This window comes from Arachis hypogaea, chromosome 13 (assembly GCF_003086295.3).
Source record: "Arachis hypogaea cultivar Tifrunner chromosome 13, arahy.Tifrunner.gnm2.J5K5, whole genome shotgun sequence".
Taxonomy (NCBI): Eukaryota; Viridiplantae; Streptophyta; class Magnoliopsida; order Fabales; family Fabaceae; genus Arachis; species Arachis hypogaea.
In genome coordinates, this window is record NC_092048.1 from 34829457 (window position 1) to 34844664 (window position 15208).

General features: G+C 33.8%; 1 long non-coding RNA gene across 2 annotated transcripts; it reads left to right on the top strand.

Moving 5' to 3' along the window:
• Window positions 1-770: 770 nt before the first annotated feature.
• LOC112735878 (uncharacterized) lies at window positions 771-4805 on the top strand. 2 transcript variants are annotated; one of them, XR_011869585.1, is made up of 8 exons: window positions 771-1175; window positions 2389-2513; window positions 2888-3030; window positions 3292-3360; window positions 3464-3617; window positions 3896-4175; window positions 4255-4354; window positions 4516-4805. It is a non-coding gene; the product is annotated as an uncharacterized lncRNA (long non-coding RNA). The 2 variants fall into 2 exon arrangements; XR_011869584.1 differs by having other exon boundaries at window positions 3464-4175.
• The last annotated feature ends 10403 nt before the right edge of the window (window positions 4806-15208 follow it).

Sequence of the window (15208 nt, forward strand, 5' to 3'; positions counted from 1 at the left end):
CGTTGGTGCCCAGGGGAGAAATTCTCAAGTTCCAACGTTAGCCTCCAAGTTAGGGGGCTAACGTTGGGGCTAACTTTTGCTCCTCTTCCTTGAATATTCATGTGCCAACGTTAGCCTCCAAGTTAGGGGTCTAACGTTGGCGCAAACGTTGGTGCCCAGGGGAGAAATTCATGTGCCAACGTTAGCCTCAAAGTTAGGGGGCTAACGTTGGCGCAAACTTTTGGAGCCCAGGGGAGAATTTTCAAGTTCCAACGTTAGCCTCCAAGTTAGGGGTCTAACTTTGAGGCTAACTTTTCACCCAAAAGATTTTGCTTCCTGGTTCAACTTATTCCATTGTCCTCTCTTTACTCCTAGCCATTCCTTCTTGCTTCACCCTTTCTCCAAGCCTTCTTCACCTATCATTAATCAACCAAACACATCAAAGCTATGCTCAAAATCATGAGATATTCATTCTTTCATAATATGTGACAATTTTAGCATAAAACCTCATGAAATAGCATGAATTCATACATGGTTGATTAAATCAAAGGAAGCATAAAAATCTACCCACTTGGCTTGCTTATGGCTCAAGAAAGTGCATAAAACCTATTGAAAATAAAGGAAAAAGGCATAGAAAAACATGACATGATGACATGTCATCAATAGGCCATACTAAATTTTAATTTGAACCTCTGAGATTTCAACCAATTTTGCTAGGTTAATGCAATCTTCAAAATCTCAGAATTAACAATCATAGGTAGATTTTAGAATAAATCTCCTGTTATCTCAAAAACTGTGTGAGGATGAAGTGGGAGAAAATGTTAATTATTTGGTTTTTCTTATGAATATTTTAAACTTGTTTGCATTATTCAATATTTCAATTAGAATTCATCTGATACGTATGTCTTTCCATTCTTCATTAACTTGGTTGAAAGGAATTAGGAATGGACATTAGAAACCTTGCTTACTTCACTTTTTGTCTGCAGGCTTGTTCCTGTAGGGAACACAAAGTTCGCTAAAGATGCTGCCTTTGCCTACAAATCTTTGAATCTGCGTGATGTAAAAGCCTCTTTGTTCCTTTTTATTACTGGACACAGAGTTTGCTAATTGCCACACGATTATTCTAATGCAGACCTCTCCGAACAGAGCAACTAGAACTTTCATGGATTTTGAATCAGTGGCTCAGGCCATGGATGGTATTTAACTCTTTCAACCATGTTCTCGTAGTAGCTGTACTAGTTTTTATGACTTCTTTTTTGTTCTAATTAATTGTTTATAGTTGTGGTATTTTTCATTTTCAATTGATTGAACCTCACTTTGGCTGCTTTTGGTTTTGCTTTAACACTTGGAATATCATAAAACTGAAAAGTGATAAGAACATAGTGATAAGCACAGCCTTTGTGTTGCTATGATGGTATGTTCCCGCCACTACAATCCGGGGTGGGTTGGGTTTTTTTTGGGGGGGAAGGGTGGAGAGTGTTTTGCGTTGTGTTTCATTCTGTATTTCATTCCAATGCATGAGCAAGTTTGTCATGGTCGCGGAGTCCTGACAGTTAAAAGCTTAGGGTTTGCTTGGTTTTATATTTCCTTTACAAAATCCTATAAACAGGAAACAACTTAGGTGACAGATTCGTATTTCGTAATTAATTTTTAGAGTTTCGGGATTAGTCTTGATAGTTAGTTGAAACTTAGGATATGTTTTAGTTTTTTTTTTTTTTACATTTACAAAATCATATAAGCAGGAAACAAATAATGTGAGAGGTTTATAATTGATATTAAGGATTTAGGGTTTAAACCTTAAAGTTAGAAACCCATGTATAATTTTGTATTTCCTTTATAAAATTCTTTAAATAGGAAATGTTATAAAAATAATGTGGCAGGTCTATGATTAACATTGAAAGCAAGATATTCTGGAAATAATTATATGAAAGTAAACAAAGCCTTTAGAATGTTAACTAGCCTTGTACATTGATTGATGTGTTGTGCACCTTCTAGTTTAGCAGCAGTATAGTAGTGACGTGAACTTCTGCTAGTGACTGTAAACACTGAATGAAGAATGATCGGACTCTTCAGATTGAACTTATTATATTTAGATGCAATGAATTTGAATTATTATATTCTTTGGTTTGTTTAGAAGGGTTTCCTAACAATTTGAAGAGCCCTAATCCTACTTTCTAGTTGTAATGATGCTTTCTTTCACACAGATTTGAAGAGCCCAAATTTTTTAAAAGATATTTATCCAATTAGTGGGTAGAAGAGAAGACTGGTGGTCGAATACCTGCACTGTTGCTTCTGTTTCCATTGAACTTTTTGTTCCTCTATTGATACAGAACTTCCAAATTCTGCTTCAAATTCAAGTGATCAATTAATCGATCCTCTGTTTTCGTTTTTTTTTTTTTCACCCTCCAGGTTGGAATTGAAATGCAGAAAAAAGCAGCATTGCCGTTGAGGGACGCAAAAAGCGGCAATGCGAACAAGATGAAGGCTCTGTGCGGCAAGGAAGCTTTGGTGAAGCTTCTGTGCTGTTCTCTCAGGTTCATTTTTGCAAAAATCTCTCCTTTTTTATTTTTTGGTTTCCGTTACTATTTGGTTGCTGAGAAATCATAGGAAATTAAATTCTGCATTTTTTTTATAGGTCTCACTTTTCAGTTTGATTGGTTAAATTAGCTTGACACTTTTCTTTTAACAATGTTTTGGTTGCAAATATAGAAAGAAGAAAGTAAAGAACATGAAGGAAGTTTTATATCAGTGTCCTACTCTGATAACCGGTTTGGATATGAAAGAAAAGAAACTAAAAAATGATCTGAAATCATGAACTCATGTTCTTTGAATTTAGTAAATGGATAAGTTAGGATTTTTATTTTTTGATGGAATGTCAATTACCTTCTCACCCCCTCTTTTGGTGCAGGAAGAGATTGTTTTTGTCTTATGCCTACTGGAGGAGGCAAGTCGATGTGTTATCAGATTCCTGCACTGTCCAAAATAGGAGAATCACATTCATATTTCCTAATATATACAGTTGTGCATCTTTGTTGAGCTGAATTCTATGTGGTAATTCACTTGATTTTTGCATGCTAGGCATAATTGTGATTTCTGACTTTTGTTCTGTTGACAGCCTTAATGGTAGGCATATTTTCAGCTTGATCCATTTTATTTTACATTTTTTTTTGCTATATTTAATTTCTAAGTTGGGGCTTTGCTATATTTAAGTTCGTTTGACGATTACAAATCACTTTCATCACCATGTTCCTGATTCAGCACTAATATCTTCTTTTTTCTTTCTGTTTTACTTTTTAATTTTGAAATATACAGGGTGATTACATTAAAGAAGGCCAAGTAATAGGGTATCTGGATCAGTTTGGCACTTCACTTCCTGTTAAGGTGATTTTTCTTAGCCTATTTAATTGTGAGTAATTCTGAAATGTTTACTTCCTACTGACCTTTTTCTTTTTATCTTTTTTTGGGTTAAATTTAAATGTTGCAGTCAGATGTGTCTGGAGAGGTGTTCAAGCTACTCTTTCAGGATGGAAGTAGTGTCCACCGGAATTAAGTTATATAATATACGACTTTTGAGATAGTAGTAGTAGAAATGCGATTCAGCTGGATTTGAAATAAAGACACTTTTAAGTTTTCCTCCAGTAAGTAATGATGACAAAATCAGGATTAACATGGTTCATTATAAATTAGTAAATTAGCATAAAAGTTTGCTGCTGGGGGTACGAGTTTCATGGGTTGCTAACTAACTTAATGCTTATGATCTACCTCTCCAATGTCCTTTTGATTGTTATTCATGATTTCCTGCATCCTGCCTAGTGCCTAGTTGCAACTTGCAACTTGAAACCACCAAGACTAAGGTGCAGTTTGATATTCATAGTTGTGATGAATTTCTTATTGTTTTTCTGTTTATGATTTATAGAGGCTGTTGGTTATGGAGATCCTCTTATGGATGTCTTGCCTTCATTCCAGAATATCAAGTGATGAGTCATGTGGTATCATTTGTTGAGCAACTGATATGACAAATTCATTTGTAGTCTGGTTATTCTTTCTTTTCGGCTGCAAATAAGTCAAGAAATAATGAATGGTACCGCTATATTGGGCAAGGAGTCCTTTATAAGAATTTGCACGAGTTGTAGAAAAACTAGATATGGTAGTGCTTACTACTTCAAGGGAGCATCTTCTATCTGCTGAGAGCAAGGGTATGGTAGTGCTTACTACTTCAATAGTTTTAGCAAGATAACCGTGTTCTAACTTGTAATCTTGGTTGAATCTTTTTAGGTTTGCTATGCAGAGATATAAGTCCGTATTGATTTCGTTTCTATATTAACCTGACTTCAGAGATTGCTGAGCAAGCAAAAAGACGTGCTGAGGTTACAAGGTAAGCTTTCACTTTAGTTCACTACACTTGTATTATATAATGTTGATTAATGATTGAATAAAGGATAAATTTAAGATGCCAAGATCGGGTTCTACTTGATTCTTTTTAACACATTAGTTTTATAGTTGATTTAACCAATTCGGGTTTTAATTCTATTTCAGTCAGAAGATGCCAAGATCAACTTTTAATGTGGAGCTTGATGTTGCCAATGCAACTTGGTTATCCATTAATATTTTAGATTATCCCATCTTTATGTGCTAAGTGTAATTTGTGACATCAGTTAATGAAGGAGATCCATGTAATATTGGGATGGTCATCTTATTTTTGTGGGGTATCTTTTTATTGAGACAGTGAGATATTGGATAATGGTGTTGAAAAATAACATCCAATTTTATAGGTATCGTGTAATGAATATTATGTTTATCTATGAATATTATGTTTATCTATGTGATTTTTGGCTTTCTTTTTTTCAATTTACATAGAGTAAATTTCGAAAACAAATATAAAGTATTTATTTTGCAATGAAAAAATTTTAAAAAATTCTATTTTACCTTACTGACAGATTTACAGACGGATTTTTTGTCTGTATTCAGAGTGTGGGATGATTTTCCAAGGTTCAAATTACAGACGAAAAATCTGTCTGTAATTATAGACAGAAAATCTATCGGAAAATTTGTCTGTAATTACCGACAAAAAATCCATCAAAAAGTTCGACGCTTCAAGGAAATGAATGGGAGAATTTACCGAGGGAAAATCCGTCGGAAAAAAATTCGTCGGTAAATAGTTTTCGACAAGGCCTTTACAGAGGGACAAAATCCGTCAGTAACCAAAAATTTGTCTGTAATAAAGACAATCTATCTGTAAATCTATGTGTATTAATCCATTTTCTAGTTGTGAAGTATATATGAGTGTCTGCAGTCCACTTTTAATTTAATTTATTTCTTTTGTGTTTTTCTTTCTTTTATTCTTTTTGTTCTTTCTTTTTTTTCTGTTAATTTATTTTATTTTACTTTCCTTTGAGCATTTTTTCTTCCTCTCTTTAAGTATTTGCTTTCTTTTAAATTTCAATTATACTCTGCCATTTAATTAAAGCTTTCATTTATTTTACATACTTACTTTATTTGTTACAATTTGTCACAAGTATGTTGACACGGTTTGTTTCGACACAAACACTAACTAATTTTCGAGTCGAGCCTACTCTTTTTCAAATGAGTCATATCTACTCTCTAAACTGAGATCTTGATACAAGCTTGATCCAATATTCTGTCGAGGTTGCCAAAAGCAAGTGAAATAATTTGGCATGCCTGGTGGGACTCTAGTAGGGGTGGCAAACAGGCTAGCTCGCCCCGCTCCACCAAAAGCCCACCCCGCCCTGCCCCGCCTAATGGCGGGTTGGAGGGCTAAGCCCGTCAATTCTTTTTTTAATTATTTTTTTATTAATAAACTATTAAATATTAAATAATATATATAACTTTATAACTATTTCAATAAATTTATAATTAATTTCTAAAGATATAAAAAAATTATAATTTCTAAATTCACAAACATTAAAATATTTATAATTCTAAATATGTAACAAATATAATCATCAACCAATTTTTTGAAACAAAATAATAAAACTAACATTGTAAAAAAATAAAACAAACATTGTCCAAAATATATAAATAAACATCTTCAAGACTCTAATCAATCAAACATAGAACATAATCCAAATTATAACTTAGAACATCTTCAATTATCATCTTCAATTATAAAAAAAATGACGGGCCCACCGAAGAAGCCCGTCCCGCCCTGCTGAAAGCCGCCAAATCCCGTGGATTAGCTAGGCAGTGTAGGTTAGTTAGGCTTTTCAATTATGAAGGTTTTAAATTTTCAACCCGGCCCGCCTTTTTTGGTGAGTTACGCAAGCCAACCCGGCGGGTGTTTGCCACCTTTAGACTCTGGGTTAAGTAACATGTCAAATTTTGCATGCAATTACGCAGTAACAAATTAAAAATGTCTGATAGAGCCTCTACTTCGACGGATATGTCAAATAATGAAAATGGTGAAAACACAAGAGGTTCAGAGGCAGAGGCTAGCCCATCAAGTCGGAGGACCCTGCGATCACAGAGGAAGTCCCTTCAACTGTGTCCAGTACATGACCTCCATATGGATTGCCTCCAAATTACTCTCCACCAATAGAAAATCCTAACATGGGATTTATGGGAGGTACGACCAATACAAGGAATAATCTCTTGTATAACTTGATACCTCATGCAGGTTACCCTCCAGTAGCTATACCGACTCACTATAATCCTAATGTGGAAAATTATAATGCTTGTCAATATTTGATGAGCAATCCCCCATATTTAGTGTCAGTGCCTATGTCCTTGCAACCTAACGTGGTAATGCCAAATGTCGGTTTGACACAAGGTACAGGGGCAACCCTAGTAAAGTTTCCAGCTAGTAGAGGACGTGGCTTCATATTTTCAGAAATGTCGAGGCAAGTTTCTGTCAGAACAACGTCTCCTAACATGGTTAAATCCTTGCCTGTGTTTAGACAACAAATTGAGAATAATCATCACGACTTAGTCAATATGCTTACACAGCAGATGGCTACAATTTTAAATCCCATAATGAAAAATAATAATGTAAGAATAGAGCATATAGCTCGACGTGTCAATGATGTTGTAGGAGTAATCAATCGATCGTTTGTACCATCAATAGGTGGAATGCTTACTAATAATCCTCTGTAATGTTAAATAGAGGAGATGATTCAAATAGAATTTTGAATGAAGTAAGAGTAAACAATGCTGCTCAAACCTATGGTCAAAATATAACTCTGAATAAAGCAAGGTTAAATATAGGGGTGACAAATCAACCTTATTTTATATCTCCATTTTCAGACTATGTTTTGCAAGCTAAACTCTCTAAGGGAGTCAAAACTCCCAAATCACTCACTAAATTTGCAGGGGAAAGCGAGGAATCGATGGTCGAGCATATAGCTCGACATATAGTCGAGATAGGTGAGCTAGCTAACAATGAGTATTTGAAAATGAGATACTTCCCTATTCTCTAACAAAAAATGTCTTCACTTGGTTTTTAAACTTGCAACCTAACTTGATCCATAGTTGGGCTCAGTTAAAGAGAAGTTTTCATATTCAATTCTTTAGAGGTGAAATGAAAGTAACTTTGTTTGACTTATTCACAGTAAAGAGAGAAAAGCGGAGTCAATCAACAACTACTTGATACGATTCAAGAATATGAGAAACAAATATTTCACTCCTATTCCTAAACCTGAAGTAGTCAAGATGGCCATAAATAGTCTCGACTTTAATATTAAAAAAAATTAGTAAATCAACAATTTTAAGACTTGGCTCAGTTAGCTGATAAAGTACAACAAATTGAAAAATTAAATAAAAAAATAGGAACTTGAGTCAAGTAAAAGAAAATCTTTCTTTAATAAGAAGGTGAATTATGTCAACTGTATGAGCGAGGAAGAGTCAAACAATGAATTTGCCTTTGCTGCAAAATTAAAAGATGGACCTCCATATGTGTGTCGATCTCTTAATTCAGCAACAGACAAAACTCCTTTGTCAAGAGAAAGAAGTTACTCTTTCAATTTGACAAAAGGTGAACAAATTTTTTACATGTTATTGAAGGATAAACAGCTTGTACTACTTGAAGGAAAGAGATCTACAAGAAAAAGCAATATTTGTAATAAAAAATATTGTTACAAAAAATCAAAATTTTGAAACAAAAAGGAATTTGTAACAAAAAAAGAGCCGTTGCAGTATGTTTCATTACAAAAAGTTTTTGTAACAAAAAATGGATCTGTTACAATTCAAAGTAATATTTTGTAACAAATTTTTTTGATACAAAAACCGAAATTCGTTACAAAAGTGATAACAAATTTTGATCTTCAAAATATTTTTGGTAACAAAATATTTTTTCCTATCGTAAATTTTGTTACAAAATATAACTTGATTTTGTAACTTTTTTTCTTTAGTTACAAAAGTACAATATTTATTTTATAACAATTTTTTAATAGAAATTGCATGCATAATTTACCAAATTATCTTTTTAATTAACTAATATATTAATTACTTTACTGAGCAAGTCGACATTTATATAATATGTAAAAACATAGATAATTCAAACATGCTTCATTTAACTCAAATTATTTTAAAATAAAATAACATTAGTGTCTACATTGATTAGTTCTACAAGTTATATTTTTTACACTAGTTCAACCAAAAGTTAAAAGTCTAACATAGATTAATGTCTCTATGAATCAAAATATTCTTGAGTCCTTTAGGTAGTATGTTGTCACCATTTTAGCACTCCTGTAAACGAAAAAAATCGAAACAAAAAATTAGAAACAAGATATAACACTAATTATAATTTTTTCATTAACGTTTATCCATAATTTTCCTAACACCAAAAAATATAACACCAAATTAAAGACTTCAAGACTGTTTACCTGATCACGTCTAACAACTTGAAATATTCTTTCTTAATAAATCAGAAAACAGCTAGGGACAAAGCAGAGGGTTGCTTCCCTCCAATGTGTATCCGTTTATCTGAAAGCTGGACCTTAAAAATGTGAAGAAAGAAAGAAGATGTCTGCAAATTAAAGAGAGAAAAAATGAATTGTATTAGGAACATAAACACCATATTATCACTTATCCAAAATAAAACCAAATTTGTAGACAGACATTTGGATTTACCAAAATATTTATAAATAAAGCACAATATAATAATTTCAAGACACAAGTTTGTACGTTTGCAAAGGCAATTGCTAGGAGCCAGAAGCCAGGAGCCTTGCCATCACCCTGAATAATCTAAATGCTTTTGTATTGAGATGGTGAGGCCTTAGGGAATATGGTTGCAAAATTCCTGATAGCACTCCAGAACTTGTCTATTTTTGACTTCACCTCAATTTCTGCCTCAAGCTTTCCAACAACACCAGCCATTCCTTGTATCGAGAGAGAGAATTGTTGTGACTTATGATAAGAACCTCCTACAAAATTTGCACATATATAATTAATAATGGAAATGATTCAAGTGTTCCAAATATAGTATTGCAATCACTAGCTAATACAAGAAGTCAAAGTAGTTTTAGTGCCAATAACATTAGGATAAGTTCAAATATAGATGTGTTTATGTGAAGTTGATAATTAAAAATCGTTAATTACTTTGCCAAATGCTATTAGGAGATAAGGTTAATTATTATAATTTCTAGGGTTAAATATAAAAATTAATCATACAAAACTATCTCATAGCTTATACAATTATTTATTAAAAAAACAAAAATTATTATAAAAATTTTCTATAGAAGACCATTTCTCTGATCTAGTTAATCATTTCTTGAATATATTTGTCCAACAAATCAAATATTTTTATTATTGTGAATTTGGGAACAAAACAAATGCCCTAAATGAAATTGAACATATGATATTTTACTAGTATCTGGATATAGACATGAATAAACAAGTAACCATAAAGGTTTTAACTGTTCTTATTTTAGATACAAAGGCTAATCCAACAAGCTTTCTAGATCTAAAATAGATTGAGCAAGCAGCATTTTTCTTTTCACAATATAGCCTACTAACAAATTTCATTTTAAAATATTGAAATGTTTTGTAACAAATTTTTTAATATTTTGTAACAATAACTAATTATTGTTACGAAAAAAGCATAATTTGTAACAATTTAAAATTTGATACAAATTTTTTGTTACAAATGCTCCATTTTCTTGTAGTGAGAATGCCATTTGTTTATAAAATTAGAAATAAAATTTTTTGTAAATTTCATCAAGCCTATGGATGTTATACTAATAATTGTGTACGTTTTAGAGACTTGATACAGAAGGCTATTGAAGATGGTCAACTAAAGTTTGCAGAGAAACTTGAGATGAAAGTGGACTCTGATCTTTTCCAGGTCACATTAAACTTTCTTGAAACAAAGAAAATAACTTTCTCGATTAACATGGCTTCTGTCGAGCCTATGGAAAAAGATGATCAGTTCAAACTCGACATATTCAAAGCAGAAAGACCGTAGGAGAGGACTTGTTGGATTTTTTGCTAAGGCAAAAGGAAGAAGAAGGGAACATTGCTATATGCCCTCGATGCCGCGCTTTGTTCGATGCATCAGGTGCCAAGGCTTTCGACTCTTACAAAAAGAGTAGAGAGCGGGTTTATCAAGAAGACATGAGGCAAGGCCAAGTAAAGCAGGGGGTAAGAGTCGATACTCTTCTGCTGCTCCTGTCAAACAGCAGATGCGTACTATTATCACAATTGATTAGAAATCCCAAGAGATGTCAAATCAAACTAGATTCCATCCCTCTAGTGTGTTAAATAACAAATGGGCACAAAACAATGCTCCAAACTACTCGAGGAATTACATTTTCAACGTTCCTAGAGGAAGTTTCGAAAGTTGAGCTGGAAACCAAAAAAGAGGTGTTTCTCGATGAGGGACAAGCAGAAAAGGTGGTGGATAATTGTTCTTTTGAATTTGAATAGATTTGGGACAAAAGACAAAGGCATTAAGCCATAAAAGCATAAAGGCCACATGTTCACTATCAGTCACGGGATCACCCTCGAATCCCATATTGTTCTGAATAAAGCCCGACACAAAAGTCGAGTCAAAATTGATGTCGAAAATATCATCGGGATATTCTGTAGCCCATGACATACATTCTTCGTCGGAGGCTATGCCAGTCAAAGCAGAAACTTCCAGCAAAGTTGGTCCCATCATTCCATAAGGAAAATGGAAGTTATTGATAGCAGGGTACCAAAAGTATAAACTAGCTCGTAAGAGGGGTGCAGTATAAGAGAGGTTAAAGGTAGCTAGTTTTAGAGCATAAACAATCCCTAGTGATTTTCATGTAGGTTTGTAGGTCGGGGCCAACCTCAACATCTAAGTCGAAATAAGGGAACTGGATTCCTTTGGAGAGGCAGTCCAAAAGACCCGACTAGCGAAATAATAAGCCCTAACGTTTTTGCAAAAAATTAGAGGTAGATGCTCAGGGGGAGATGGAAAGAAAGAAGAGATTGACTCAACTTGTTCTTGAGTAGAAAAAGGCCCTAAAAAGGAATACAAATGGCCAGTAACCTTGAAGGGAAGTGGTTTCAATGTCCGAATTGGGGGCTCTCAAGCTCCCATCTTCGTTGTAGAATTGTGCCACATCAGCCATTAAGGGAGGAGGAGGGATGATTTGAATATTATCATCTTCTTCACCATGTAGGGAGGTAGCTGGGTAGTTGGTGCCACACCAGTGCAAAAGTTGCCGCGATAGTTGTAATGGCTGGAAAAAAGGAAGAGCGGAGGCCATGGTTGTAGGAGTAATGGTGGAAGCAGTAATAGCGGCAACGGTTGCAGAAGTAGAAGAGGCGGAAATAATAGAAGGTGAAGCAGATTGCTGATGAGCTGATTGTAAATCCATAAGAATGGAAATGGTTGAAAGAGATTTTGAAGAAGAAGACAATTGCTCTTAAAGAAATAAGAAGTAAATGGTGGAGATAGTGAAAATGATGAGGTAATAGTACCTTTTGAAGGGAGATGGTTAGTTTTTTAACTTCAAAACCCATTAAAAGCCCAGGGAAGACGTTACACATTCTCAAAAAAATGCGCGAACCATTTCAAAAACTGTATAACTGTCTTTTTAAATTGTGAAATTTAAATTTGGCTTATGACTAGCACGTGATTAATAAAACTTATTATTTCAATTCCTAAAATGATAAGTTTTAAGGAAAAATTTATTAGTACGAATTTTAACCTGTTAGAAAATTCGACTAGAATGTTTACCGACTCATATGTATTAAGTCGAAAAGATCCGGGACGAAATCAGTTGACCACACATGGTCGAAATGTCAACAGAGTAAAGACTCGACATGAGGAAACAGAACTCTAATTATGCGGAGAGTCAAGCGTGGAGAATGATCGGAGTCGAAGTTAGAGTAATTCTAAATTAATAGCACCATACAAAACGTGAGAATTTGTTGGAACAAGTAGCAGATTGTGCAAGAGCATCGAAGTCGAAAGATTTTCAACAAGTGGAAAACAGGCCAAAAAGCAATTACTATTTTTCTCGAACAATAAGACTTTTGTTTGACCCTCAAGCTGAGTCGAGAATAGGGGTGCGGATTTTAATGAGCAAATTGAAGAGAGAATGTGGGAATTGGAGATCAAGGTAAGAGAAGAAATGGGATGACAAACTTGGATGTTAAGATTCTTCATGGTCAAGATAAGGTTGTGGCCTGAGAAAAAGGAGGAAGTTAGATCGTGGGAAGAGGAAAATCTGCAAGCCTATCCTCATGGTAGGAGAAGTTCAGAAAGAATAGGGAACTTCAATCTGAACACTTTATCATCACACCAAAGTCTACAAAATTTTCAGTCACACTGACACAACGGAAATCAATAAAATGCAAGTGCATGTGAATGTCTGGAATTCACTTTTAATTTAATTTATTTCTTTTGTTTTCTTTTGTGTTTTCCTTTCTTCTATTCTTTTTGTTCTTTTCTTTCTCTGTTAATTTATTTATATTTTATTTTTCTTTGAGTATTTTTTCTTCCTCTCTTTAAGTATTTACTTTTTTTTAAATTTCAATTTTACTTTGCCATTTAATTAAAACTTTCATTTATTTTACATATTTACTTTATTTATTACAATTTACCACAAGTATAAATATTAAGTAATTTTTGAATCAAACTCACTCTTTTTTAAGAGAGTAGTATATGCTTTCTGAAATGAGATGTTGATACAAGTTTGATCCAACACTATGTCGAGGTTTTCAAAAATCAAGTGAATCAGGGAGAAACTCCAAGCTTTTCCTGGGCCCAACCGGATGCTTATAATAGTGGGCTTCATGTTTTAGTTTCTGATGAAAAGGATCAATACTATAAACAGACAATCAAAAACTTGGTATGAACTCTTGGAGACTTGGACCGATGTTTCTTGGAATGTCCAAACCCACGCATTTCTCGCAACTAGCCTCTACTGCAGTCTAGTGTTGTGGCAAACGAAAATGATTCTGTTTATCGAGTGTTTGACCCAAAAGAAAACTGATTATCGAAAACTTGAACATGAAATTGGTTCTTATTGGCTTGTTGTGTCTGGTCCTCTTAATAGGTTGACTAATCATTAGAAAGGCAGATGGACATTTAAGATTGAATTAAGAAGTGTGAGTGATGCAGGGCGAATGAATTATGATGTTATGAAGAATAAGAATGTTTAAGAGGAGTCGTGAGGTTAACCTGGAAGGATTGTATTCTGAAATTGAAGATGAGTATTCCATTTGCATGTGTGTGGGGCACATAACACGTGATGCTCCAATTGCCTCAGTAGTAGAAGAAGGAGGAGCAATAGCCTTTCTAACTTATCTGGATCAGTTTGTTTAAAAATATATAAAATGGAATAATGGGCTTCTATCATATCCTTGAACTGTTAGCTTATATGTCTCTGTGGTCCTTCAATTCAAATATGATCCCTAAATCCCTTTATTTTGGAAATAAGGTGTAAAATAGTATTAACTAACAATAATTTGATAGGTGTATTGATGATATGGTATTTTGTTCACTGGAAGGGTGACATTCACAGCACAACACGATGAAAGCAAAGCACCAAATTCAAAACCTAACAACGAACCCCACAGAAACAGAACTCTCAGCCTAACTATAACCTAACCATGCCCCTCAAATATTTTTTTCTCTCTTTTTCTAACATTATTCCAAATTATTATTACTATATATAATACTATTATTTTGCTTGCGGGTCCTATAAGTTCTTTCTTAGCTTTGTGATTCATGTGACGTAAAAGAAAAAGGGTATAAATTAGAATAAGAAATGGGCAAGCCTTCCGAAGATTTTTCTAATTGATGTGGTGATCACTTGTTAGATGTATGTTAAGCACGCATGAACCATCCAAGAGTCAATATCACAACATTAGAGTGAAGTTGCATTGCCCCTACCCACCCATCTTGTTTTCAAGACTCATGCAATCCTTACTTGTACTCTCTTTGGATAGGATTTGGATAATTAAATTTAAACCCATGTACATCAAATTGTGATGGACACATCACATATATGACTCCGTTTGTTTCTGAGAATAGGACAAGACACCGAGAATAAGATATAAAAAATAGAGATACAAAATTTATGTTCTTATATTTTATTTAGTAATAAACTAGAACAAAATATAAAAATTTAATTTATTTTTATTTTTTTAATTCAAAAAATTTGAGATAAAAAATATAATAATAAAAAATATAATTATAAAATATTAACAAGAATAATAAAAAAATAAGTTGTATTCTTTGTTAGTGTTCTCGTATCATTCTTATTAGAATGGCCATAAAATACACTAATTTAATATTTTTGGACACATTATTTCCGTCCATATCTTTTCTGTCAAACACAATTTTCCTGTCTCAGTGTCGGTAAATAAATGTAATCTTAGACATACACCTGTCGCAACAAGATGATGGATTAGAAATCTATGGCATTATTGCTCATTTCTTGGGATGAATAAATGGATTCGTTTATATATATATTTGGGGCATTATCCATCACCTTTTATTATGATTCCATACAATGGATTCCAGTAAAAAGAAGACATTTAGGCATGTGCAATGTGCTATATTGGCGACTAGTTTCCCGAAAATATTTGACTAGGAAGGAGGGCTTCCTATAGTAACCAAGCAATGTTTAGGTGAGTGTGGCCCACTGTCCACGTGATCATAACACACATCATCCGTACACGTGGCGCCCATAATAAGTTCGGAAAAACATACTTGTTCAGTCCACTAATGCTGGACGAGATTCGGCAACCCAACATCGGACAAGTCTAATCGAAATTTTAGGGAGTATACACT